We start from the raw sequence: 25,877 nt of genomic DNA, 5'->3' as shown, positions 1-25,877 counted from the left end.
GATTAGAAGTCTGGCATCAGACCCAGTATTTGAACACATTATTCTGTTGTAAATGCACTGTACAAAGGACCACAGCACACAGGAATTAACAAAACATTGAGGGATGTGCATCTACTTCTTTCAATAATCTAGTTTACTCATTTTTCACATGTCCCCATCTATATCCTCTCTCTCGCTGTGTCTTTATATCTAGTCAAGAAATTTGCCAATTATTCTTTATGTCCCATCTCTCAAAGCACCTTCTTTCGATTCATACCTATTGGCTCTCTTCTTGATGTAATGTGATTATAATTGAGCAATGTCACTACAAAGACATGAGAGAGGAGCTGGCCAGAGTTAATCGGAAGGGGAGCTGAGCAGGGAAGACCACGGAGCTACAATGGCAGGAATTTATGTTAGATAATTCGGAGGATATCAGAAATTCTCCCAAAAAAGATGAACCATACTCATGGGAGGACAAGGCAGCCATGAGTGATAAGACATCAAAACAAAAGAGAAAACATACAATGTGGTGATGATGATTGGGAATCGAGAGAATTAATTGGCTCTGAAACTACATAAGGCTGGTATCACTGACACTGCAAAGCTCATAATCATTGTCAGGGAGAGAAACAGAGGGAAACACATTCACTTTAAACACAGAAGATGGTATTACTCAAGGAAAAAGGGTCAGATGAATTAAACAATTGAATAAAATCAGTTAAATGTTTTTACAGAATGTGTCAGATTGGAAACATGACCTCAGCAGAATGAGAATATGAAAATGCAATTATTTCCACATCAGAAACCAGAGTAGGTCACTAAGTACAGGGTTAATGAGTGAAAGAGTCTCGATGTAAACTAGGGGATAGGCAGCAGAATTGCATTTCAGATATTGCAGCTCAAAACTGTGTATTCATGTAGTGCTGTAAACCACAGCAGCACGAGAAGCAGAACATCATCCGAAGAAGAGGAACATACTTCAGCGGGACTTCGGAGAACTAGGAAGAAGGCTGAAAAGCAGGACGTCCAGGGTAGTTATCTCCGGTTTGCTTCCCGTTCCTCGGGCTGGTGAGGCCAGAAACAGGGAGATAATGGACTTGAACGTGTGGCTGGGGAACTGGTGTAGGAAGAAAGGATTTAAATTCTTTAAAAGGCCAATGGGCACACAGTTGAACTTTCTCAGTTTGGAGCTGCCCTGCACAGTTTACACCGAGCGTGGCAGCTAAGGGGAAAATACACCACAGTTTGTCGACAGCAGCACGGAGGACCTGGTGGATGGGCTAGTACAGAGGAGGACCATTTTCTTCCCAGAGGGATCACACCATCAGACACACTGAGCCTGGTCTGAGCTCCCCACCCAGCTGAGCGCAGTATCTGAGGTCTGAAGAAATGTCCAGCCATGCAGGACAAGCATCAATAACCTTTCCCCCTTTGTCACGATAAAGGTCATGGTATTCTCTCTGCTCCGTCACACTCACGGTATATCTGTTATAGCACCTACCCACGAACAAGGCTCATGCTCCGCCACTCTCACTACTGCATGCCTCATCTTCCCTCTCTTTCTCTCTTGCATTTATAATGCCCCCCACACAGTTATAGAATATTCTGGTGAAAGTCAATTATGGAACGTTCCAGATAATGTTCCAACTTATTCCCAATTTCAGGAAAACGGCCATGCCCCAGTGTGTAAAACGTAAGAGGATGGCGTAGAGATGTACGCTTTTCAAATCACACACAATTAAAATCCATCATGAGGCCATTCAGTAATTCATAATGTTCGGTGGTGATCTGATGGTATTCTCAGCTCCATGTCACAGGAGCTTTCATTCATTCAACCGTCAGCTTTCTGTTACCGAGCAGATGATTCTCAGACATTTTTTTACTCCGGGTTTCTTCCAGCATGTGTTCAGAAGGCATCTCGCATGGGGACGGAATCTCTGAACAATATATTTCATCTGCTTTATAAATTCATGCAACAGTCAGCATACTTTCCACAGACCAACCAAAAACATGCACTCATTTTATGGTTATCGATATCTAATCACAATTAGTCATTCTGTTTATTTCACTTGTCTCACTTTATTGTATTCAGCCAAAGACACCTTCCATACACTTGTCTCATTATAAAATACAATTTCTAGCAGAGAAAGTTTTGATCCTCAGCCGTTATCATGACCGTTACATCAAATATACATTTTACCTTGTCATGAAAGTTTATCTTGCCCCTTGTCTGTGACTGATTCTGTGTGTCATAGTTACACAGTCTCCCACTCAATTGGCTGGATGGTTGGTATGTGATGCAGAGGGAGGACACCAGCGCAGGTTCAATTCCCCACACTGACAGAGATTACCATGAAGGGGATGCTCTCTCAACCTCACCCCATCACCCATGTGGTGATCTTCAGCGTAAACCACCATGAGTGGTCTTTCTCATGAGAGTTCTTTGGGACTCTATTCTATCAATGTTGACATTTTAATTTTTTTAACAAAAATTTTTTATTGAAGAACAGATTTTTATTATTATTAAACCAATAACAAAACAACTCAAATAAATGAAAAAAAAAATACACTCTTGTGCATGTACATACGAAACAAGTTAATGTCTCTCAACGGACAGAAGAAAAGCAAAAATAAACAATAAATAATAAATAAATAATATGGCACAGCATAACAAAACGATAGTTCTCGTTCTTAGAGAGCATTACACATTCATATTATCATAATTCTTCATATTTGGTTAATTAGACAATATCATCATGGCTATATAAATGCCCTTTTTAATGTGACAGATAAGCCTGTATCGTGGTAATCCAAAAAGGGTTGCCATATCTTATAAAAATCTGTGCTTTTTGGTGCTCCATATACTGATGAGAAAGTTCAAAGGGATATTTTCCATGACGAGCTCACAGCTACCCAACAGACTCGGGGGTTTTTCAGACATCCAACACAACAGAATATTTTTCCAAGCACAGGAAGTAAGGGGGAGATACTAAACGAGTATTGTGCATCAGTATTTACTGTTGAAAAGGATATGGAAGACGTAAAATGTAGGGAAATAGATGGTGACACCTTGCAAACTGCCCATATTACAGAGGAGAAAGTGTTGGATGTCTTGAAACGGGTACCCAGGACCTGATCAGGTGTACCCTAGAACTCTGTGGGAAGCTAGAGAAGTGATTGCTGGGACTGTTGCTGAGATGTTTGTAATATGGATAGTCACAGGTGAAGTGCCGGAAGACTGGACGTTGGCTAACGTGGTGCCATTATTTAAGAAGGGTGGTTAGGACAAGCCAGGGAACTATAGAGCAGTGAGCCTGGCGTTGGTGGTGGGCAAGTTGTTGGACGGAATCCTGAGGGACAGGATGGGCATGCATTTGGAAAGGCAAGGACTGAGTAGGAATAATCAACATGGCCTTGTGCGTGAGAAATCATGTCTCCCAAACTTGATTGCGTTTTTTGAGGAAGTAACAAAGTGGACTGATGAAGGCAGAGGTGTGGATGTGATCTATATGGACTTCAGTAAGGGTTTTGATAAGGTTCCCCATGGGAGACTGGTTAGCAAGGTTAGGTCTCATGGAATACTGGGAGAACTGGCCATTTGGATACAGAACTGACTCAAAGGTAGAAGACAGAGGGTGGTGATGGATGGTTGCTTTTCAGAATGGAGGCCTGTGACCAGTGCAGTGCCAGAAGGATCTGTGCTGGATTCTGTACTTCTTGTCATTGACAAAAATGATTTTGATGTGAGCAGAAGAGGTACAGTTCGTAAGTTTGCAGATGACACCAAAATTGGAGGTGTAGTGAACAGCGAAGAGGGTCACCTCAGATTACAACAGGATCTGGACCAGATGGACCAATGGGCTGAGAAGTGGCAGATGGAGTTTAATTCAGATAAATGTGAGGTGCTGCACTTTTGGAAATCAAGTTTTAGCAGGACTTATGCACTTAATGGTAAGGTCGCAGGGAGTGTTGCTGAACAAAGAGACCTTGGAGTGTAGGTTCATAGCTGCTTGAAAGTGGAGTCGAAGGTAGATTGGACAGTGAAGAAAGCATTTGGTATGCTTTCTTTTATTGATCAGAGTATAGTGTACAGAAGTTGAAAGATCATGTACAGGAGATTGGTTAGGCCACTATTGGAATATTGCGTGCAATTATCGTCTCCTACCTATCGGAAAGATTTTGTGAAACTTGAAAGGGTTCAAGAAAGACTTACAAGGATGTTGCCAGTGTTGGAGGATTTGAGCTATAGAGAGAGGCTGAACAGGCTGGGGCTGTTTTCGCTGGAGCATCAGAGGTTGAGTGGTGACATTATAGAGGTTTGCAAAATTATGAGTGGCATAGATAGGGTAAATAGGTGAAGTTTTTTTTCCCTGGAGTCAGTGAGTCTAGAACTAGAGGGCATAGTTTTATGGTGAGAGGATAAAGATATAAAAGAAACCTACGGGACAACTACTTCACACAGAGGGTGGTGCGTGTATGGAATGAGCTGCCAGGTGTAGTGGGGGTGGTTGATTCAAGTGCAACATTTCAGAGGAATTTGGATGGGTAAATGAATAGGAAGGGTTTGGAGGGATATGGGCTGGGTGCTGGCAGGTGGGACTAGATTGGTTTGGGATATGTGATTAGCATGGATGGGTTTGACCGAAGGGTTTGTTTCCATGCTTTACATCTCTATGCCTCTATGACACTATGACTTATATTAATCTCTGTTTTTTGGTGCACCATTCTGGTGAGAAAGTCCAAAGGGATATTCTCCATGATGAGCTTACAAAGACCCAACAAACCCGGGGAGTTTTCAGACATCCAACACAACAGAATATTTTTCTTGGCACAGAAAGTAAGGATTTTTTTTTCCCATGTGCATCTGCGTAATATACTCTGGGCAAACCCAGGTAAAGAGAAACCGGGTCCTTCTCCAATTCGGTCCCCAATACCCACTCGACCACACCTAACACAGTGCTCCAATATTATACGAAGCCCGCAGCAGGGTCACATGCAATGAGTAAGAGTGCCTGTAGTCATTCTGCATTTAGGACACGCTGAAGATAATCCCAGTTTGGACTTTGAGAGAAAATATGGTGTCAGAGAGACCCTATGAAGAATTTTCAACTTCATGGAATGGGTCCTATTAGAGATCAAAATCCTTTGAGCATTTTCACAAATATCCTCCTATGTCTCTGAAGAGATCTAAACCCCCAACTCTCTCGCACAGATGTCACGAACCTGCACAGCCTTGTCTGAATGGACACTATCCAACTCATGAGAAAGGGTGCTGACAGAGAGGGTATTCTTAACAGTAAGAATTCACTTCTCTATATCGGATCAATAAGTGTCTGTTAAAATTAATTTTTAAATCAAATCTCTAATCTGATAAAAAAAGAAGAAATCTCTACTCGGTAGTCCATACTTACGAGTTATTTGATCAAATGATTTCATTGTTTCTCCTCAAGTAACACGTGGTGGCTCAGTGGTTTGCACTGCTGATACACAGCACCAGGGTTTGGTTCCAGCCTTGGGTGACTGGCTGTGTTGAGTTAGTATATTGTCAACTGTGTCTGCGTAGGTTTCCTCCCACAGTCACAATGATGTGCAGGTTAGATGAATTGGCCATTGCTAAAATGCTCGTAGTGGTCCAGAATCTGTAAGTTGGGGCATTAATCAGGGTAAATATAGCATGGTAGGGGAATGGGTCTCGGTGGGTTACTCTTCAGAGGATCGAAGTGGACTTGTGGGGCCCAAGGACCTGTTTCCACACTGTAGAGATTCTACTCATTCTAAGTCACCCAAGCAAGGTATCCCCACCATTCCACCTCCCCCCCATCCCCCCGCCTCGCTGCCCACAGTTTAAACCTGGAATTCATTATCCCCGGTTGACAACGCGGTGTACCAATTATAAGGGTAAGAAACATGGTTTTGTCTGTATTGTCCTCAATCTGGTGCATTGTCCTTCATTCTTTTACAGTATTGATCATCATTAGTTTGTGACAATACTCCATAAAGCTTGTCATTTTATCTAAGAACAACAGACTAATAAGGGTTCACTTTGTCTGGGAGAGCTCAATGTTTAGCCATATTGATGCCAAGACCTCAGCGGCCCAGGCACACAAATATGATGAGAAAAAAACTTAATTGATTGCTTTTAATCGGGAAATCAACTTCCCACAATCTGTGGGGCAGTTGCAATTCTGTTAGCTCGATAAAGAATTGCTTATGGTGCCAAATAAAAGAGCTAAACCAGCCATTCGTTTCCTAAAAAAGCATCTTAGATTAATTACTTACAGTGTGGAAACAGGCCCTTTGGCCCAACAAGTCCACACCGACCCGCCAAAGTGCAATTCATTCCTCTACATTTACCCCTTCACCCAACACTGTGGGCAATTTAGCATGGCCAATTCACCTGACCTGCATATTTTTGGACTGTGGGAGGAAACTCACGCAGATACGGGGAAAATGTGCAAACTCCACACAGTCAGTCGCCTGAGCCGGGAAGTGAATTCGGGTCATTGGCGCTGTGAGGCAGCAGTGCTAACCACTGTGCCACCCACATGCGTCGTCTGTTTGGGAAATATCAAAGAAAGCATTCACATGGGGTGTAGGAATGAGAAAGGACATTCATTTTAATAACAGCTATTTGACCGAGCCAGGATATTGGAAATGCCTCCATCTTTGAAGGTCTTGTTTAATTTTGTCAAACAAATGGATAGAGTTCACGTTAAATAAATGATCAAAGACAGATGTAATGAAAATACTGAAATAGGGAAACCACCCCAGTGACCATTTAAAAGGAAACCAGGATTGGCCCTCAGTATCAGGTATTTCCCTGAGACCTCCCATAGGCATGGCTTCCAACTTTGTAAAATTAATCTTATCGCCGGAAAGGCAACAAGTGAATTATTGCATTGCATCACATGAACTACCGAAATTGCGGATTTTGACAAAAAAAACATAAGACGCTCATCTGCATACAATGTAATCTTACGTGACTTCTATCCCACTTCTGGGGCAGATATGATGGCATCCCTCCGGATGGCCTCCGCCAGTGGCTCAATCCCCAACGTAACCAACAATGGTGAAAGGTGGCAATCTTGTCGGCTGCCTGGAGAAATATTAATATTACTAGTTGGCACACCATTAGTGAGAACCGCAGCCAGAGGATCACGGTAAAGGACCCACACCAACTTGATAATAACTTTACAGAGACCAAACCGTTCTAATGTACAGAAGAGATCCGGCCACTCAACTCAATCAAATGCCTTTTCTCATCTAATGAGATCAATAATCCCTGGACAGATTGTTGTTGACACTCTTGGATCATATTGAGTAACCTCTTAACATTGTAGGAAGATCTGCGGCCATTTATAAAGCCTGTTTGGTCCTCTTTGGTAACGGAAGGCAGCAAAGTTTCCAGCAAGGGTCTCAGAGAGAATTTTGAAACCAACATTTAAAAGTGAGATTGGTGTGTAAGAAGCACAATCCTCCAGGGTCTTCCTTTCTTCAGCATCAGAGAGATATGAGCCTCTCTTAAGGATGGAGGGAGGGATTCGTGACTGTATGAGTGACGGAACATGTTAAACATCAGTTCTGACAATCGGTTTATAAACTATTTCTAAAATTCACTCGGAAATCCATCAGGAACGTGCACCTTTACATTCTGAAGCTGCTTCACACCCTCCTGCACTGACAATGGTGCATTAAGGCACACCAGTAATTCAGGGGTTACTCCTGGAAAACCCAAGTTCTTGAAAAATGACTCCATCTTAATCCATCTATCCTCACAATGGCAAGTCTGAAATAATTGGGAGAAAAATCTCGGACAGGAGACATTAAACTTTTTTGAATTGAAGTTAAGTATCCCAGTACCTCCCCTAATTGAGGTAATGGCTTGAGAGGGGCGCTCGTTTTCCTGGCAAGATAGGCTAAATACTTGCCTGGCTTATCACCATGTTCAAACAGCCTTTGTTTTGCAAAAGTAAGTTCTTTCTTGGCTGTCTGTGTGAGCGTGGAATTCACTGTAGACCGAAGCGTTGTGATCCTCTGCAGCTTAGCCACTGAGGGTCAATCACAGTCTGTCCTCTCGGCTGCCCTCAGCTGTGCCACAAGCCAGTGTTCCCGCTCCCCCTTCTGCTGCATCCTCAGGAATAATTATTTCCTTGGCATAAGCCTTAGCAATTTCCCATAGAATGGAGGGGTTACAGGTTGAATCTGAATTAATGGCTAAGAAAGATCTGAATTCATTACAGAAATACTCAATGAACTAACTAGCCTTCAGAATAAAGGGATACATTCGCTGGTGTCTCGAATCTGTTATATTGCCCTTAACCTTAATCAATAAGTATGGTCAGAAATGGTAATATTCCCAACTGTGCAGTATGCCACCTAATCTAAGATGGTTGCAGGGATGGGGAAGATATAAACCCTCGTGTGGCAGTTCAGTGTGTTAAAGAAGAAAATCAAAGCCCTACTTGTGAGGTAGATGTGCCTCCAGACATCCACCAGCTCTAGTTCTGCACACAAATCTTCCAATTACTAACATTATAACGAGGATATTGAGGGGCCTTTGGACATTCTGCCCACTGTGGAGTCCGTAAGACAGTTGAAGTCTCCTTCTACGATAATGTGTCATGTTTCAAGATAACTGCATTTCGAAAATGCATCTACCAGGATTTTTAGACTGTGCGCCCGGGGTGGGGGGGGGGGGGGGGGGTGGGTCGCAAATACCATTTAAAATATTGGATTACTTACCATAGTTCAAGGCGTGGGGTATTATGATCCTCCCGTGAGTGTCAAATACAATCTAGTAATTTAAATGGAAGATTCTTCTTATCCAGTATGGCTTCTCCCCTACTCCTAGTATTAAAAGACGCGAAAAAAAAAACACTCAAACCCGCCCTGTTGTAACGTCAAATGTTCCTTGTCATCAAGCTGCATTTCCTGCAATAGAAAACATCCACCCTCTCTATTTTTAAGACTAGAAAGTAAATTGTTCCTCTTGACTGGCCAATGGCTCCCCTTAATGTTCGAGGTACACCATTTAAGCATATCATTATCCACAATACACTGTAGCAACATTTGAACTCGAGAGGGGAATAACTCGAATTACTGATTAATAAACAAAGTCTCATTTAGCTTAAAAACTACACAATCTAAAACTATTACAACTGACAAGCTCTCAAAACTAAACATATTAAAAAAACCAAAAAACTGAACAAAATCGATCGGGGAATTTAAAATGTCCACAAAGTTTTTGCTTTCTCTGCACAGTCAGACAAGTTCATGGATCCATTAAATGCAATACGGAGAACTGTTGGGTACCAGAGGCAATACTGATTCCCGAGTTCCCTTACTCTTCTCTTGATAGGTGTTAGTTTTGGAAGTAGGTGAGCCCTTTGGTGATAGCGATCACAATTTCTGTTATGTTTTCTTTAGTGACAGCAAGGGATAGGTGTATAGCAATGGGCAAGAGTTACAGCTGGGGGAAAGGCAATTACGATGCGATTAGGCACGATTTAGGAAGCATAGGAGAAAGAAGGAAACTGAAGGGGATAGGCACATTAGAAATGTGAAGCTTATTCAAGGAAAAGCTACCGTGTGTCCTAGATAAGAATGTACCTGTTAGGCAGGGAGGAGGATGTAGAGGGTGGAAGCCGTGTTTGTGAAGCAAATGGAATCTCTGGTCAAGAGGAAGAAGAAGGCTTATGTTAGGATGAGATGTGAAGGCTCAATTAGGGCGCTTGAGGGTTACAAGGTAGCCAGGAAAGACCTAAAGGGAGAGCACAGAAGAGCCAGGAGGAGACATGAGAAGTTGTTGGCTGATAGGATCAGAGTAAACCCTAAGGCTTTCTTTAGGTATTTAAGGAATAAAAGAATGACGAGAGTAAGAATAGGGCCTATCAAGGATAGGAGTGGAAAGTGGTGTGTTGAGTCAGAGGAGATAGGGGAAGCACTAAATGAATATTTTTTCAACAATATTCACTCGAGAAAATGACAATCTTGTCGAGGAGAATACTGAGATACAGGCTACTAGACTAGGTGTGATTGAGGTTCACAAGGAGGTGATATTAGAAATACTGCAGAGTATGAAAGTGGATAAGTCCACTGGGCCGGATGGGATTTATCCTAGGATCCTCTGGGAAGCCAGGGAGGAGATTGCCGAGTCTTTGGCAATGATCTTTAAATTGTCATTGTCCGCAGGAATATTGCCAGAAGACTGGAGAATGGGAAATGTGGTTCTCCTGTTCAAGAAGGGGAGAAGAGACAATCCTGGTACTTATAGACCAGTGAGCCTTACTTCAGTTGTTGGTAAAGTGTAGGGAAAGGTTGTAAGGAATAGGATTTATAATAATCTAGAAAAGAATAAATTGATTAGGGATAGTTAGCACGGTTTTGTGAAGGGGAGGTCATGCCTCACAAACTTTATTGCGTTCTTTGAGAAGGTGACCAAACAAGTAGATCAGAGTAAACTGAATTATGTGGTGTATATGGATTTCAGCAAGGCGTTCGATAAGGTTTCCCATAGTAGGCTATTGTACAAAATGATGAGTAATGGGATTATGGGAGATATAGCAGTTTCGACCCGTAATTAGCTTGCTGAAAGAAGTCAATGGGTCATGGTTGATGGTAAATGTTCATCCTGGAGTCCAGTTAGTAGTGGTTTACCACAAGGGTCGGTGTTGGGTCCACTGCTGTTCATCATTTTTATAAATGACCTGGATGAGGGCGTAGACCAGTGGGTTAGTAAATTTGCAGACAACACTAAGGTAAGAGGAGATGTGGATAGTGAGGAAAAATGTTGGAGGTTACAGAGAGACATAGATAAGCTGCAGAGCTGGGCTGTGAGGTGGAAAATTGAGTTTAATGCGGACAAGTGTGTGGTGATTCACCTTGGTCGGAGTAACAGGAATGCAAAGTACTGGGCGAATGGTAAGATTCTTGATAGTGTGGATGAGCAGAGAGATCCCGGTGTCCAGGTACATACATCACTGAAAGTTGCCAACCAGATTGACAGGGTTGTTAAGAAGGCATACAGTATTTTAGCTTTTATTAATAGATGAATCAAGTTGTGGAACCATTAAGTTATGCTACAGCTGTACAAATCTATAGTGCGACCGCACTTGGACTATTGTGTACATTTCTGGTCACCACATTATAAGAAGGATGTAGAAGCTTTGGAAAGGGTGCAGAGGAGATTTACTAGGATATTGCCAGGTATGGAGGGAAGGTCTTACGAGAAAAGGCTGAGGGACTTGAGGCTGTTTCCGTTAGAGAGCAGAAGTTTGAGATGTGACTTAATAAAGACATATAAGATAATCAGAGGTTTAGATAGGGTAAGCCTTTGTCCAAGAATGGTGACAGTGATCATGAGGGGGCATAGCTTTAAATTGAGAGGTGATAGATATAGGACAGATGTCAGAGGTAGTTTCGTTACTCAGAGAGTAGTAAGGGTATGGAATGTTTTGCCTGAAAAGATAGTTGATTCACTATATTTAATGCATTTAAATCGTCATTGGACAGGCATATGGACTGACATGGAATGGTGTAGGTTAGATGGGCCCAGATTGGTATGACAGGTCGGCACAACATCGAGGGCCGAAGGGCCTGTACTGCGCTGTAATTTTCGATGTTCTACATCATCAAACGATTTTTTATTTCAGAATCACCGCAGCTGAAAATCCCGACAGGACATAATCCTGGAGCCCGTGAATTAAAGCCATTGGATCTTTCCCCTGGGTTCTGGAAGCTTCCATTAGTCTTTGTTTATCCCCATAACTATGTAACCGCACGAGGACAGGGTGAGACCACTGGTCTGAGCCTGACCTGTGCACCGTAACCCAATGAACTGTATCAGTCTTCACCCGTCCCTCTTCAGTTTCGAAGTGAAGGAATCACTGCAGCAACTTCTCGAAAAATACTCACTGGCTGACCACCTGCTGTCTGGGCCAGCAGACCGACGATGTGAACATTCTTCATCCTGCCCCTATTCTCAACGTCGTCATCATGTTCAGTAAAGATTCGGACCTGTTTTTCAACGATGAGGATCCTCTCTTGTGAGGAATTGATCACAGACTCTCTCATGCAGTTTGACGCTTGACATCGTCCATTTTGTTTCAAAGCCTGTCAAGTTGCTTCTCAAGTTTTTGGAGCGCGTCTGAGAGTGGGGGTATTTCTAGCCACGGCTGAACTTTTCTTCAATCATGCCTTCACTCATTTTACATAACCTGATGAACTCAGTGACCAAGACCTGGGTGAGTAACTGGGTCCATGCCACGAGCAGAGTGGGTTGCAGATATCGCCTCAGGTATGCTCGATGCTTCTGATGGGTGCACTGTGTGTTACGACTTACTCATCCTTTTCCAAATTCTGTCATTTCCACTTGATAAAACGGGATTAATAAAGATTCTATCACCCTCTTAGGGTTGAATTTTACGTAAATTGCTAGAATAGAGTAGGTTCGGGAACCACTTTGCCCGTGCTGTGATGCAGAGCCCAACAAAGAAGACCTTCTGGATCGCCGCCATATTGGATTTCCCCTATAACATTTTATCGATATTATCATTTCGGTTTGCATTATATCCCTGGATGTTCTGGCGCAGTGTGATTTTGTACCACTGTCTACATTTTCCCCTACACTGCAAATTGCTGCCCATTCCTCGATAATCCTTGACTCTGCTGTTGCTTATGAAACTTCTGTCTGTGCCACAAAAATATTCAATATCTCCGCCTCCAATGCTCTGCTGGGAAGTGAGTTCCAAATACTCTCACCATAGAGAAAACAAAAATTAATCTCAAGTGAGTGTGAGATTACTTTTGTCTCCTTACCTGAGAAAGGATATAATTAATTTGGAAGCAGTTCGGAGATGCTTCACTTCATGTATTCCAGGGAAGAGGGTCTCATATTATGAAGGCTTTAACAGGTTACCCTTGGAATGAGAGGTGATGTTATTGAAACATACAAAGCCTAGAGGAGAGTGGATCAGGTAGATACCCACTGGGTGTTTGTATAGTCCAAAATTCTTGTCATTTTTATAGAATCTCTACAATGTTGAAGCAGGACATTCCATCTATCATGTCCACATTGACCGTCGGAACTGTATCCCCCCTGGTCTGCCCCCCCCCCCCCCCGTATTCTATCCATACAACCCTGCATTTCCCATCACTAACCTATCTAATGTACATATGCTAAACTGCCCATAGTGCCCTGGGCACTTTGGGCAGTTTAGCTTGGATAATCCACTCTTATCTGCATATCTTTGGACTGTGGGAGGAAACTGGAACTCTGGGAGGAAACCCACACAGACATGGGGGAATGTTTTCAACATCCACTTAGAGAGTTGTCCGAGGTTGGAATTGAACGCAGCTCCATAGCGACGGGAGGTAACAGTGCTAACCTCAGGTCCACCCTGTGGTGCATCTGTTAGTTCTATTAGTTTCGTGTGGCTGACTAAAGAAATCTGCCTGACTTGTTCCTATCACTGAACCTCACCCAGTCTGAGAACTTTATCATCAGCCATATCACCAACCTGGTTACATTTAAATTTTGTTGTGAGCAGTGGAGGCTTGGGACCAGAAAAGGAAACAGTGACACCCTCCAACCTCATTCAGAGCATGAATTAGGAAAAATTCATAAAGTGGTATTTCATTCCAGTGGGAATTCTCTTTCCCAGAAGTTTGTGATGGCCAGATGTTTATATTATACCGAGGCTGGCTTTGTCTGATTGTCTATAGACAGATGAATCAAGGATAATGGTACATGGAGAGCAAAGTGCAACTGGGACCACAATGAGATGTGCCACGACCTTACTTACTGGTGGAGTATTGGCAAAGGGCCGAATTGCCCCCTCGTATCCCTCAGCCCTGTGTTCTGATGTTCCCTTCTGCCTTTAGGACCTGCTACACAGGGACAGATCAAGGTCACTCCCATGGTTAGGTGCAGTTGCGGAAATGTACTTGGAAAATGTAGGCTGGGCCAGAAAGTGCCCCCACCACCCCCCAATCCCTGTTTTCAGGCTTCCCCTCTCTGTAACGTCTGCTCCAAATGTGGGACATATTGCAGCCCCAGATATGCTGGGAATACAGACCCATCCCCCACCCAGTGTTAAAACAACAAATTCTCTGCTCTCCCTGAATGCAACATTTTACAACACGATTTCCAGGAAAATAACCCATTACTTTCCAAAAGCACAGCATATGAGATTAATAAATAGGAACAGGAGTAGGTCAATTGGCCTCTCAAGCTAGCCCTGTCACTTAATAAAAACATGGCTGATCTAATCCAGGGCTCAGCTCCACTTTCTTGCCGATGCCTTGTATCCTTCCACACCAGAATTCCAGACATTCACTACCTTCTGAGAGAAGACATCGGTTTGCATCTCAGATTGAAATCGATACTCCTGATTCGGTATCTATATCCTCGAGTGCAGCAGTCTGCCCAGGAATGGAAACAACTTCTCAACACTTACTTTCTCAAGCCTCTTCTGCATCTTATATGTTTCAGCTGTATTACTCCTCATTCATTTAAACCCCAATGGATGAGCGCCTCCCCATTTTAGAGATTCTCAATAACTAAACCCTTCCATCCCAGGAAGCTGCCTAATGTACCAAGCTAGTTATTTGCTGCACAGCATGCTGACGTTGTGTTTCTTACACCTGAAGACTCCAATCCCTTTGTACTGCTCCTTTTCTGGGAGTCCTCTCCATTAAATAACAGCCTGTCTTTTGGTTCTCAGTGTCATCCACAAACTCGGATGTATGTTGCACTCAGCTCCCTCCTTCAGGCTATCAGTACAGATTATGAATAACTGATGTCATTGGACTGATATTTGTGGTCCTCTAGCAGATTCCCTTATCATAAAGATCCATTAATCCTGACTCTTCGATTTCTGTGTTAACCAGTCATCATCCCATGTTAATACAGTATCCGACGTCCTAGGGCTTCTGTTTTGTTTAAGAACTTTTATTTTGTGATACCTTGTGGAAAATCTCTGGAAAGTCTCTTGTCTACCAGATCCCCTTTATCAAATCCGCTTGTTACACTCTCAGGCCTCTCCAGAAACACTTTGCATGATTTTATAGGACAAAATATAATTTCCCGTTCACAAACCCACACTGACTCTGCGTGAAGCTTTTCTAAATGTCCATGCTGGGCAAGATTTCCAAACTATACTAGTCCCATCTGCTTTCATTTGGCCCATATGCCTCTAAGTTTTTCCCAGTCATATGTTTGTCCAAATGAGTTTTAAATGTTCCAACTATACACACATCTACCACTCTTCTTCTGACAGCCCATTCCATACCCACACCACACTCTGTGTAGTGACGTTGTCCCTTCATCCCTTTTAGATCTTTCCTCTTACACCTTAAACCCATTCCCTCTATGCTTGAACTCCCCCAGCCCGTGGAAAAGATCTTGGCTATTCACCCTATCCATTCCTCTCATGATTTTATAAATTTCTACAATGTCAGACCGCAATCTTCTACACTCTATCTGATACTAACTTCAAGAGCAAGCATTTAAAGATAAGCACCGCAAATTTGGAACTATCTTCAACATGACAGGTAACCAACACTCACCCCAAACTTCATACTGTTATTTGTTTTTCTCCATGATACAATACTAAGGCGGCATGAAATGCTTACTAGTGCCAATAAGAAGTCAAGCATCTGAATTCCTTTGTCTGAAGGGTGTGGTGATCACTATAGTGAAAACGTATCTGTGGCCAGACTTATATAATACCTCATAGTCAACATTCTCCCTCCTGGCCTCCCTATGACCGTGTGTGCTTGTGTCTTCTTTATCTTGTAATCAATAGAGAGAACACCTTCCCGCATTCACAACTTAATTTAAACACGTCGTACAGAATCTTCTCATTCACCACTGCTAAAAGCCCGTTTATCTTTTGTTACACCCTCTTTTCCCTGCAACCCACCTCCCTCTTCTGGCAAGGAATTAAAAGACCATTTTGCAATTGTATTCAGTTTTGAAGAAGTGTCACACTGGACTGGAAGCGTTAACTCTGTTTCTCTGTCACTGCAGATGCTGATAGACCTGCTGAGTTTCTCCAGAAATGAATAAGCACAGAACAAATTTTCAATTAAACAAAGACTATGGATACTGGAAATAAGACTATAAAAATGTTGGAGATACTGGGAGCTTTATAGAAGGTTCACTGGACCTGAAAGTTTAACTCTGCATTCACTCCAGAAAATGCTGCAACATCTTTAGAATTTTCTTCAGCAATTTCTGTTTTTGAACAATTTCCAATGATGTATGTCAAAGATGCCCAAACATCTTGTCCACCATGGAGCGCCATAGACTGGGAACTGAACGCATGGTGCAGAAGTTCATTGATTCTGAAATTGCATAAAGTTGGCATCACTGACACTACAGAGCTCTGAAGCATGGTCAGGGAGAAAAACAAAGGGAAACAAGTTCACTTCGAACACAGAACATGGCACTTTGGAAAGGAGAAGATTCGGATTAGTACCTTAAATGGATTGAGTTTATGCAACAATTTGGAGGCTTGGCACCAAGGAATGACTTCCAGCAGAATGAGAATATGAAAATGGAAGTATTTCCACATCAGAAACCAGAGTAGGTCACTGACTACAGGGCTGACGGGTGAATGGGTCTCGGTGACAAATGGGGAACAGTCAGTAGAATTGAATTGTAAATATTGAGGCTTAAACTGGGTTATCATCTAATGATGTAGATCACAGCAGCAGAAGAAGCAGAATTATTTTCAATGACAATCTGTAACTTTTTCCTCAGGATAATCCATCCGTCCACCATTACCATCCATGGGTCAGTGACGAGTGTGTGTGAACATGCCAGGGTCGGAATCACATGCACCTAAACCTGATGACAACCCATTAATGCGAACAGACTTGACTGGTTACACTCCAAACAGCAGGACTAACATCTGATACAGAGGGAGAAATGATCCCAAGATTAACAAATCAGATTTAAGCTCTGTCGGCCTGTCAAATCCATGCATAAAAATCGATGGACCATTAAATAACTTACTGGAAGAGAGGACTCCACAAATATCCGCATCCTAAATAATGGAACAGCTCTGTACGTCAGTGTTAAAGATGCAGTATCTGCACCATCCTTAGCCAGAAGCGTTGAGTCGATTATCCACCTCACCCTCGCCATGATGCCCACAGAATCACAGATGGCAGTCACAAACCAATTCGATTCAATGCACGTGAGATGAAGAAACAGCTGAACACAGTAGATACGACATAGTCAATGGGCCCTGACCTGCAACGGGACTGAAGACTTGTGCTGCACAGCAAGCCGTGTCCCTGGGGAAGCTGTTTCATTCCAGCTCCAACTCTGACATCTCCCTGGCAATGTGGAAAATTACTCAACTCTGTCCAGTCCGCTAAGAGGAGGATGACTGCAATCTGACTATTTACTAGTCCTTCAGTCCCATCACGACAGTTAAATTGGTGGGAGTTCGTTTTGACAGAGCTATCAAGCAGCACAGAAATAGCCTGCTCAGTATGGTTTCCGATAGGTCCCCATGTGGAGATGGTGCTGTTGTGGACGTGTCACCGGATTACTAATCCAGACCAGACTAATGCTCTGACAGCTGGTGCAAATTAAACCAATTAATAAAATATCAGGATCTAAACTCTGGTGTCAGTAATAGTGATCTTGTGTACAAAATCAATTGTAAACATCGATCTCCTTCCCCAATGTACTTTCAGGAAGTGAATCTCCCATGCTTTCCTGGTCTGGCCTAAAAGTGACTCCAGACACACAGACATGTGATAAACTCTTCAATGGTCTCTCAATCGGCCAAGCAAGACATTTACTTATATCAAACTGCTCTAAGGTCTTAAAGGATGAACCTATAACGAACATCAGGCCCCAGCCTCGTCATTAGAAAAGGGAATGGGAAACACAATCGTGTCGACCCTGCAGAGATCTCCTTCCTAACAGCTGAGAGCTTGTGACAATATTTGCAGAGCTTTCCCACAGACTGCACAGAAACATTGTGACGGGAGTAGGCCATACAACACATGGAGCTTTCCCTGTGCTACTTAATGGCCGAACATCTCCTCAGTGCAGTTTTCCCCATAAAATATTTATATCCCTTAATATGTTTAAATATTGTGAAATATAAAAAGAGAACTTCTGTAGTGCCTTCAGCCCATCAGTTTTGCTCCTCCATTCAATATACAGGCAGTTCTCCAATAACACATGTTGATTAAATACAATTTGGCTGCAATGTGATTCGTGTATCTTTTTCTCTAAAATGAATTCGCATTCACTGTGACGCGATTCCTTGCCGGGAAGCAGCTGAACAGCAAAACCCTGCCTCAGGATCCTCTCTCTGCAAAATGTACAAACATTGTGTTCAACTAAAACAGGAAGGCAATGCGCTCACGAAGGCTTGAAACTGAGCCTGAAACTGGAAATTGTAGACTATATTTAGAAAGAACTTTATTCCAAACTGTGGAGAGAATCTTGAGGAGACCTGGAATTCCCATCGGCATCACGTGTTCAGTCAACCCCCACGTGCTTTCTGGTGAAAGGTACAGTGCTCCAGTGAGTGACTGCAGTGTGAAAGTGTTACATTTACAGCACTGTTCCATTACAGCATGTGATTTAAAGATTTATTTAGACTGTCCTAGTGTGTGTGTTAGACCAAATTTAATTTTTGGTTTTTACTTATATTTTTGGGGCTTCGCCTCTTACCCTCTTTTTACCATAGACCCATTTTTAATATTGCACGATTTTCGACAACACGGTGTTGCACAGAAACACAGCTACCGCGTTATTGGAGAACAACCTGGACTGATAGCTGAACTTCTATCTTCACACCGTATTCCTGCTCTGTCCCTATCCCTTTAGTTTCCAGAAATCCTTATTTATATTCAGCGCCATGACTTCCACAGCCTGATATGGGAGAGAGTACTGGTTCGCCAGTCTCAGAGTGCAGACATTTATTCTCACCTCAATGCAAAGTGGTCTGTCTGTACCTGATACTGTGGCCCCTTGCTCTAGACATCCAAGCCAGGAGAATTACCATCCCTGCTTCCAATCTGTCTCGCCCAATCAGAGTGTTATATATTTCGTTGAGATCTCCACTCACTTTCCTAAACCTAATAGAACACAAGTCCAGTCCCCACGAACTCAGATCCCACAACAAGCCTGTCATCCCAGAGATCAGTCTGCTCATCCTTTACTGCTCTCCCTCAATGTCAGGTTTGTCCTCCATTAGAAACAGAGACCAAAACTGCACACAATGCTGCACAATGTTCGAGATGGTGTCTCACCAAGGCCCTGTACAGCTGCAGTAAGATACACTTACTCCTGCACTCAAATCCCAATGCAATATTGCTTTCAGTGATTGGTGTACAGTGAGATCTAGATTCCTTTCAATGTTACAGCTCCCCACTTGCAGGGTCTATATACACTAATCAGCGTGCCAATGCCATTCCCAGTACTGACTCTCGATTCAGAACTCACTGCCTTACATGGACTCGGAGGGCTGCACAGAAATAAACACAAATGCAGCTTAAAGTGTTTTATACAACAACATTTTTCAACCACTCCCTTTACAACTGATAGGCTGCCATTCTATTGTTCCCATCAAAGTACACAACATCATATCTCTCCCATTGCTCTCCATCTGTCAGATATTTGCCCTGTCATTTCACTTGTCTCAGTCACCTTGGAGCTTTTTTACATCCTTCTCACCCACTCACATGCTGACATTGTTCGTGCTGTCAGCAAACTTGGGAATATTGCGTTTGAGACACTCAACGAAATATATGATGGGTATTGTCAATAGCTGGCGCCCAAGCCACGATCCTTGCCATATCCTCCTAGCCTTGGAGTAAAAAATGAGGTCTGCAGATACTGGAGATCACAGCTGCAAATGTGTTGCTGGTCAAAGCACAGCAGGTTAGGCAGCATCTCAGGAATAAAGAATTCGACGTTTCGAGCATAAGCCCTTCATCAGGAATAGGAGAGAGAGAGCCAAGCAGGCTAAGATAAAAGGTAGGGAGGAGGGACTAGGGGGAGGGGCGATGGAGGTGGGATAGGTAGAAGGAGGTCAAGGTGAGGGTGATAGGCCGGAGTGGGGTGGGGGCGGAGAGGTCAGGAAGAGGATTGCAGGTTAGGAGGGCGGTGCTGAGTTGAGGGAACCGACTGAGACAAGGTGGGGGGAGGGGAAATGAGGAAACTGGAGAAATCTGAATTCAACCCTCCAACCACAAGGTATGAATTCAGATTTCTCCAGTTTCCTCATTTCCCCTCCCCCCACCTTGTCTCAGTCGGTTCCCTCAACTCAGCACCGCCCTCCTAACCTGCAATCCTCTTCCTGACCTCTCCGCCCCCACCCCACTCCGGCCGATCACCCTCACCTTGACCTCCTTCCACCTATCCCACCTCCATCGCCCCTCCCCCTAGTCCTTCCTCCCTACCTTTTATCTTAGCCTGCTTGGCTCTCTCTCTCCTATTCCTGATGAAGGGCTTATGCTCGAAACGTCGAATTGTTTATTCCTGAGATGCTGCCTAACCTGCTGTGCTTTGACCAGCAACACATTTGCAGCAGATATCCTCCTAGCCTACCATTTAAAAAAAAACATTGTTTTATTCCTACTCACTGTTTCCTGCTAGCTCTGCCCATCGAAAGCTACCATGTATTAGCCCCAGTCCCACAGGATTCGAATTTGAACAATAGGCTTGGGGCTTTATCAAAACTCTTTCTGAAATTCCACTCGGACTGCACTGACAGCTTCTACATAATTTTGCTAAAAGCCACTTTCTCAAATATGATTCCCATTTCATAAATCTCTCTTGACTTTGTCAATGCCCATTTATTTCAGCCCGATGCTTTCTCTAAACTGTTTAGTTGATAATTTCATTCTATTCCCTTTTTCTCAACAGGCTAAAGTTCCCTAGTATTGCTAGGAAGTTTCATTTTTTATTTTGTTTTCCTCTGTGAAGGCATAACTGAAGCATTTCCTCCATAGTTCTGCTATTTCCCGGTCCTCAATTCTCTGGTATTAAACTGTAGGAAAGCTGCACATTTTTTATCTTAATTTTGCCATTGACATATTTTCAGAAAACATTACAAGTCCTGTCTGATAAACTTTGTTAAGATATTCTTCAGAAACCTATAAATTCCTATTTTATGGAACTCAGTGATTGGCCTTCCACAGCCATACAATCACAGAAGTGAAGATGCTGTACTATCGGAAATTCCGCACGGTCTCCATGAGACCCACTTTCTGACAAAATAACGCCGGCACCCTCACGCTCCCCTGCAGTCCCTTTTCTCACCTCCCTCTCACCCTCCCCTCCTTCCTTCCCCTCTCTCGACCTCCCCTCTCTCTCGCCCTCCCATTTCTCACCCTCACCCCTCTCTTACTATCCCCTCCGTCTCTCCCATCACTTGCCCTCTCCCCCACAAGCCCTCCCCTCCCTCCCCTCTCACGCTCTCCTTTCCCTCTCTCCCCTTTCTCGCCCTCCCCTCTCGCCCTCACCGCCCTCACTCCCCTCTCTAGCCCTCCCCCTCTCGCCCTCCCCTTTCTCAACCTCACCCCGCTCTCAAACTCCTCACCCTCCCTCTCCCCTCTCGCCCTCTCAGTCCCTCTCGCCATCTTCCCTCCTTCCCCTCTCTCGCCATTCCCTCGCTCACACTCTTCCTACCTCTCTCCTTCTCTCACAGAACGAGGGCATTCAGCCCCTTGAGTCACTTACACAGGAATAGGAGGAGGACATTCAGCCTCTTGAATCACTTACACAGGAACAAAAGGAGGCCATTCCGCCCCTTGAGTAATTAACACTGGAACAGGAGGAGGCCATTCAGCCCCTTGAGTCACTTACTCAGGAACAGGAGAAGTCCATTCAGCCCCTTGAATGACTTACTCAGGAACAGAAGGAGACCATTCAGCCCCTTGAGACACATACACAGGAACAGGAGGAGGCCATTCAGCCGATTGAGTAACTTACACACAAACAGGATGAGGCCATTTAGCCCATTGAGGCACTTACAGAGAAAAGGATGAGGCCATTCAGCCCCTTGAGTGACTTACACAGGAACAGGAGGAGACCATTCAGCCCCTTGAATCATTTACACTGGAACAGGAGGAGGCCATTCAGCCCCTTGAATGACTAACACAGGAACAGGATGAGGCCATTCAGCCCCTTGAGTTATTTACACTGGAACAGGAGGAGACCATTCAGCCCCTTCAGTCTCTTACACAAGAATAGAGGAGACCATTCAGCCCCTTCAGTCACGTACACAGGAACAGGAGGAGGCCATTCAGCCCCTTGAGTCACTTACACAGGAACCGGAGGAGACCATTCAGCCCCTTGAGTGACTTACACACAAACAGGATGAGGCCATTCACCCCATTGAGTCACTAGCACGGCAACAGGAGGAGGCCATTCTGCCCCTTGAGTCACTTACACAGGAACAGGTGGAGGCCATTCTGCTCCTTCAGTCACTTACACAGGAACAGGAGGAGGCCATTCAGCCCCTTGAGCCACTTACTCAGGAACAGGAGGAGGCCATTCAGCCCCTTGAGTCACTTACTCAGGAACAGGAGGAGGCCATTCAGCCCTTTGAGTCACTTACACAGGAACCGGAGGAGGCCATTCAGCCCCTTGAGTCACTTACACAGGAACAGGATGAGTCCATTCAGCCCCTTGAGTCACTTACACAGGAACAGGAGGAGGCCATTCAGCCCCTTGAGTCATTTGCACTGGAACCGGTGAAGGCCATTCAGCCCCTTCAATCACTAACTCGGGAACAGGAGGAGACGATTCAGCCCCTTGAGTCATTTACACTGGAACAGGCTGAGGCCATTCAACCCTTCAGTCTCTTTCACAGGAACCGGAGAAGGCCATTCAGCCCCTTGAGTCACTAGCACAGGAACAGGAGGAGACCATTCAGCCCCTTGAGTCTCTTACACTGCAACCAGGGAAGGCCATTCAGCCCCTTGAGTCGCTTACACAGGAACAGGAGGAGACCATTCAGCCCCTTGAGTCATTTACACTGGAACAGGCTGAGGCCATTCAACCCACTCTAGTCTCTTTCACAGGAACCGGAGAAGGCCATTCAGCCCCTTGAATCACTAGCACAGGAACAGGAGGAGACCATTCAGCCCCTTGAGTCTCTTACACAGGAACCAGAGAAGGCCATTCAGCCCCTTGAGTCGCTTACACAGGAACCAGAGAAGGCCATTCAGCCCCTTGAGTCACTTACACAGGAACAGGAGGAGGCCATTCAGCCCCTTGAATCTCTTAGTCAGGAACAGGAGGAGGCCATTCAGCCCCTTGTGTCATTTACACAGGAACCGGAAGAGGCCATTCAGCCCCTTGATTCGCTTACGCAGGAACAGGAGGAGAGTATTCAGCCCCTTGAGTCACTTACACTGTAGCAGGAGGAGGCCATTCAGCCCCTTGAGTCACGAACACAGGGACAGGAAGACACCATTCAGCCCCTTGAGTGTATTATACAGGAATAGGAGGAGGCCAATTGGCCCCTTGAGTCTCTTACACAGGAGCAGGAGGAGGCCATTCAGCCCCATGAGTCACTTACACAGGGATATCAAGAGGAGACCATCAGCCCCTCAACGCTCTTACACAGGGACAGAATGAGGCAATCAATGCTGATTCCAGATGAAAAGTTTATGCCTGAAACATCGATTTTCCTGCCCCTTTGACCCTGCCTGACCTGCTGTGCTTTTCCAGCACCACTCCTGACTCGGATTTCCAGCATCTGCCGTCCCCACTGTCTCCTGATTAATGCTCTAACATGATGAACAAATGGAGCAGAGGCTGAACAGACTGCTCCATGTTGTTCCTGTTGGCTATGTTTCTGATTTTATATATATATATATATATATATATATGGGACTTTAACGTGTTTTTGTTGCAGTGAGGACAGAAGCAAAATGCTTTGTGTGAAGTCTCAAGGAGGCACCTTCCATCTCCGACAAGACAGCCTGGTTTTCTCTGTGGAGGGCAGAAGCTGGTGGTAATGGCTATCTGTCTCAGAAGGAAGGTATTGTGGCTGCTGTTGGGGATAGTGAACAACATGATGTTCGGTGCAGGGTCACACAATAACTGTTTATTAATGTGGTGAGGTGTTAATTAAGGGTTAGAAACAATTAGGAAAGTCACGTTAGACTGATGGATGGACTCTCTAAGTTCAAATAATGCTGATCTTGTTCATGTTGATCTTGTCGAGTGCACGTCCTGTTCAGTGTAACCTGTATGCCTTACTCTGTCCAAGTGTATTTCCACCCTATGTTCTGTCTGGCCTTGCTTACTATGACCTGCCTTCACTGCTAATAAACAAAGTGTTTCCCTGTACTGAGGTACACGTGACAATAAATCAAACCAATCAAACACGGGTAAAATATGGTATTTCTCAACGTATCAATGTCTCTTCTGGAAAGAAGTGATCGCAACCAATTCTCAAGTTTCAGTGCAAGCATCTCTATTCTCTCATAGCTCTACAGATTAAACATTCAGTTTCTTCACTCTCATTTCATCTGTGTCTGTGGTAACGAGATTATTGCTTGCAAAGGAGATCAAATCTGTAGAGATTTTCTCAAACATCTCTCGGCATGGATTCATAATTGTAGGAATATGGCTTTACTTAGATTCTTGAATCAGTTGACACAGAGAGCAGTAGATGTATTCGGTATAGATTTCAGTAAGGCCTTTGATTAGGTTCCACATGATAGATTGCTCTGGAAGGTTCGATCGCATAGAATGCAGGGGGAGCAGGCAAATTGGATCCACCATTGGCTTGATGTTAGGAAGGAGAGGTTAATAGCAGAAGAATGCTTGTAGGACTGGAATCTTGTAACGATTTTTTATTTATTTTTTTCTGGATGAGTGCATTGCTGGATAGGCAGCATGTATTGCCCATCATAACTGCCTACAGAGCAAATACAGGTCAAGCACATTGTTGTGGGTCTGGAATCACATGGAGGCCAGACCAGGTAAGGATGGAATTTTCTTTACCCGAAGGATATTAGTGAAACAGTGGAGAATCTCAGGGATTAGTGCTTGACCCATTACTGTTTGTTATCTCTTATCAATGACTGGAATGAGATCGTAACAAGCATGATGATTAAATTTTCAGATGACACTTAAATATTCAGTATCGGGGACAGCGAGGAAGGTTATCAAAAAATGCAGCAAGACCCTGAAGTGGACCGAGAAATGGCAAATGGAGTTTAACATAGATAGATGTGAGGTCTTGCATTTTAGAAAGTCAAATCAAGGTAGATGTTTCATGGTGAATGGGAGGGCCTTAATGGGGGTAGTGGACAGAGAGATTTTGAAGTTCAGGATCATGGTTTTCTGAAAGTGGAGTCACAGGTCGACAGAAGGCTTTTGGCACACCGGCCTTCATCAGTCAGGGCATTAATTATAGAAATTGGGAAGTTATGTTGCAAGTATACAAGACATTGGCGAGGCCACACTTGAAGTATTGTGTTCAGTTTTTGTCACTTTGTTATAGGAAGGGTATTATTAAACTAGAAACAATGCACAAGAAATTTACAAAGATGTTGCCACAACCCAATGGCATGAGTTAAAGGGAGAGTTTGGATATTCTCAGACTTCTTCTTTAGAGCAGAGGAGACTGAATGGGGAACTTATAGAGGGATATAAGATCACGAGGGGCATGGATATGGTGAATGCTCTCAGTCTCTTTCAAAGGTTTGGAGAATCATGTACGAGAGGCATCTGTTTATTGTTAGATGGAAGGAGAAAAGGGAACCTGAGAGGCAACGTTTTTACACAGAGGCTGGCACAGAGGCTGGTATGCAGATGTAAAGAGCTGCGAGCGGATGCTTTTGAGGGGGGTACATTAACAACATTTAAAAGGCATTCGGACAAATATATGGAT

The sequence above is a fragment of the Hemiscyllium ocellatum genome, chromosome 29, assembly GCF_020745735.1.
Source record: "Hemiscyllium ocellatum isolate sHemOce1 chromosome 29, sHemOce1.pat.X.cur, whole genome shotgun sequence".
NCBI classification, from domain to species: domain Eukaryota; kingdom Metazoa; phylum Chordata; class Chondrichthyes; order Orectolobiformes; family Hemiscylliidae; genus Hemiscyllium; species Hemiscyllium ocellatum.
Note: the sequence above shows the minus strand (reverse complement) of the source record.